Source organism: Sorghum bicolor, chromosome 6, assembly GCF_000003195.3.
Source record: "Sorghum bicolor cultivar BTx623 chromosome 6, Sorghum_bicolor_NCBIv3, whole genome shotgun sequence".
Taxonomy (NCBI): domain Eukaryota; kingdom Viridiplantae; phylum Streptophyta; class Magnoliopsida; order Poales; family Poaceae; genus Sorghum; species Sorghum bicolor.
This window is the reverse complement of record NC_012875.2, coordinates 25,580,514-25,584,911: the sequence shown is the minus strand read 5'-3', so window position 1 is coordinate 25,584,911 and position 4,398 is coordinate 25,580,514.

Genomic DNA, 4,398 nt, shown 5'->3' with positions numbered 1-4,398 from the left:
CGCCGTCCGGGCCCGCCGCCGCATGCCATAGCCACCGCCGTCAAGTGCGCACGCGCAGAGAGAGAGAGAGCGAGGAAGAGAATCTCACCGTAGTGCTCGATGCGGCGGCTGGGTGAGAGGAAGACGGGTGGCGGCTAGACAGTGTCGAGGGCGGCGGCGGCGGTGTGGAAGATTTGGACAGCCTGCCGGCGTCGTTTCAAATGAACTGAGCGCCAGGACATAGAAAATTTTTGGGCGGACAAGTTGGAATATATACATTGTGCGTTTCTACAAGCGGTCGATGTTGACCACCGCTTGTAGAAACGGTCTCTACAGGCGGTTGGTGTTGACCGCCGCCTGTAGAAACCATTTATAAGGCGGTTCACTACAAGGGCCGCCTGTAAAAACGCATTTCTACAGGCAGTTCCTAAGGAACACGCATGTAGAAAAGCATTTTCAATTTATTTTAGGTTTTTCTTATATATATTTTTAGAAATTGTTTAAATGATTCAAAAAATTATATCTTCAAAAATATTTGTCGAAAAAAACTTTTGTTGTGTTCTTCTTGACTCGATACACATGTTAAAAATACGAAATTTCATATTTGAGGTACTTTTGTATGCAGCTTTATTTAAAATGATTTAAATTGAATATGTGCCTCATATCTTGTTTAATACATAAACAATTCTAGGAATACCAAAAAAATATGAATCCAATTTTGTTAGCTTTATTATAGTGTGTAACTGCTATGAAAAATATATTCCTTCGTGCAATTTATTATTGATAATATAAAGCTGAGGAACCCATATGTTTGAGCATGGTTCGGTGGAAGGGCTCTTCTACGTTTATGAAGCATGTATCTTATGCCTATCTCCAAATGTCTTAAAATTTTTTGGTAAGCTTCTACACCCAAATGATGACCCCACACAAGATCTCAGGTTTTTTCTTCGTGCTAAATAAGATGAAAAATGGTGGACTACACCTAGATCCCACTAGGTTTTTCCACTAACCACAACAAAGTTTTGTTTCCTAGGGTAGATGAGACCCTATAGAGAAGTTTGGCACCATTTGGAGTCATTTCAGGGGTAGACTCAGTTCAAGCGCTAATTACCTGGTGATGTCGTGCGAAAATTCAATTAAACTGGATAAAGTACCAAACCACATCAGAAAAAACCCAAACTTGGGTTGAATATCAATGGCACTAGTAAGCCTTGGAAAAAAGTTTGAGACCAATACGACATCAAAATGCTCATGGACTCAATAAAGCTTGGTGACCAAGCCATTCATCCAATTTTTCTCACTTTATTTCATGAAGGTGAAATAAGCATAGGGTCTTATATATAGAAATAGAGAAGGGCACATAGCATAAGGTACATATTTTATCATAAATGGATTACATAGCAAATGACAAATAAAATCTTGGCAACTACTGTTCTTCATTATCCATCGTGACGCACCCAGGGCAACGAGCTTTGTGGAATGTTTTGCTCAATATTCCTTATCTTTATTGGATGGTCATCTACAAAGAGAGACATGTCACTGAACTGGTTAAATTCATCCAGGTCAGATACACCATGAACTCCTATGGCTTGTTGATTTCTATGGAAAACTACATGCTTTGGCTTATTGGTACTTTTCTTTTCATCATTAGGAGATAGGATCTGTTCAGCATAGAAGACTTGTGCAGCACGATTAGCCATTATCCACGGATCATCTTTGTAGCCTACCTTACTTAGATCAAGAACTCTGACCCCATAGTTTTCCATTGTGACATGTTTGTCTTCAACCCATTGACATCGAAACACAGGGATCTGAAATGTACCATAGTGTAGTTCTCATATGTCCTCACGAAGCCAAAGTATGTAGTTTCCTCACCAGTTATAGAGTCTATGGCGTCACATCGAACCCCACTGTTTGTGTCATGCTCTTTTGGTCCTTAGACTTGGTACAGAACATGAAGCCACTAATGTCATAGATTTGCCATGTCCTGACCTGGCGTGATGGTCTAGATGCTAACATCTTGATGGTGCATTCCTCAAGTGTTTCCTCATTTGGTATGTCCTACTCCCTTAGCCATGAAGTGAACCAATTCTTGTGTTCCTTCATTAACCAGTCTTCCGTGCGCCCATGATTATGTTCACAAACCTCTTTAATGTGTTGGTTGATCAAAGGCTCCATTATTGATAGCTAATGTAGGACGTTGTGATGTGCCTCGAGAACTGTATTGTAATCATTTGGGAGCAATGTTTTCTTTCCCATTCTCCCTCTTACAGTTAGCCTACCCTCGTGTTGTGATGGAGGTAGACCTATTGCAACCTAGTCTTTTAGGACCTTGTTGCAGAATGGACCTCCGGACTCAATAGCATCCTCAGTTAAGTACCCCTCTACCATAGATGCCTCTAGACGAGCATGAGTTGATACATAGCCATTTAGTGTTGACATGAAATGCTTATACATCCACATCTCATGGAAATACATAGGATCCAGTGCCTCTATTTGTGGAACCAAATGCACCACAAGGTGAACCATCATATCGAAGAATGCTGAGGGGAAACACATCTCAAACTATGACACTGTCTCCATTGCAAATTATTTAAGAGACGCCAACTCATCACGGTCTATCACCTTCTGTGAGATCCTATCGAATAAGTAGCACAACCGTGTGACTGCAACCTTTATCCACACTGGGTTTATAGCCCTAATGATAATAGGGAGGAAAGTAGTTAGCATGATATGACAATCATGTGAGTTGTAGTTGGTAAGTGTAAGGTCTTTTATTGACACAATACTCCATATGCTCGACCAGAATCCAGATGGGACTTTCAATTTCTTTAACCACACACACATTGCATGTTTCTCATCATTGTTGAGGTTGTAGCTTGCTGCAGGGAGGTGGTACTTGCCATTTTCTAGCCGAACAGGGTGACGTTTTTTATGCCTAACTGTACCATGTCCATGCGTGAATTTAGTCCTTTCTTTGTCTTGCTCTTCATGTCTAGCAAGTTGCCAATTAGACTTTCAAACATGTTCTTCTGAACATGCATACCATCGATCGTGTGGCGTATGTCTAACTCTCGCCAGTATTCCAAATACTCAAAGAAAATAGACTTCTTCTTGAATGTAGCCCCTAGAGCTGGTTTTACATTCTTTCTTTGTTTTCCATCTTTTGTCTTCTTCTCAAAAACAAATTTGAGTTTGCTGATTATGCTAAAAACTCTTTTGTGTTTACTGTTACATGATGAAGCAGCAGAATGTAGTTCAATATTATTGTCAAAATACTTATCCATCTTTTTCTATTGGTAGCTGTGTTCTTTCAATAAAAGCGTCTGTGCCTCATGTACGCTATCTTCTTAGATGCAGTAAGGTACACGTAAGTGGTGCCATCTATGCATACCACGCAACCAAGCTTCCCCTTTAACTGCCCTAATAGTGTAAATAGAGTAGGGTAGTCATTGGTCGTAACAAAGATAATTGCTCTGAGCATGAATGATTCTTTGCGGTACTCGTCCAACATTTGAACAACTGTTTCCCATAGTATCTTCATGTCCTGCATTAAGGGCTCCAAGAAAATATCCATATCAACTCAAGGTTGTGTAGGTCTAGAGATAAGGATGGTTAGCAAAAGGTACTTTCACTTTTGCATCAACCATGGAGGAAGGTTGTAGATGGTGAGGATCACCAGCCATGTGCTATGCTTGCTGCTCCTCTCAGCAAATGGATTCATTCTATCAGTACTTAGTGTGAACCTAACATTCCTTGGTTCCCCTGCAAAGTCCTTGTGGTTTTCATTGAAATCTTTCCACTGCTGGCCATTGGTTGGGTGCCAAAGCTTCCTATTGTCTTTGTGCTCATTAGAAGCATGTCAGCTCATAAGTTGGGCATCCTCTGGGTAAGCAAACAAACACCTCAATCGATCGACCACATGAAGGTACCACATCACCAAAGTAGGAATCTTTTTCTGCGCATAATAGTCTACTTCTTCCTTTTCTTTGCCGGTGGGTTTTGAACTACTCTTCTGGGTCTTTTGTTGGGTATTCTTTCATTTTTTTCTTAGACACAGAGGCAGCACACTCTTCATCTATGTAGTCTTTATTTGTCTTGTACCTACTTGCACCACACCTGGAACAACTGTCCAAGTCCTTATAATCATCACCTTGATATAGGATACAGTTATTTCTACAAGTGTGGATCTTCTCAGCACCCATTGTGAGTGACTGATTAGCTTCTTGGCATAGTACGTGTTAGCAGGCACTTTGTTATCCTTAGGAAGTATGTCTATGATAATGCTCAAGAACGCATCAAAGCCAGCATCAGAAAGACTATATCTAGCTTTGCACACTAACAACTTTAGCACAGACCACAACGTCGTGAATTCTGTGGTGTAACCCTTGGACTAATCATACAAAGGCCCTTATGCTA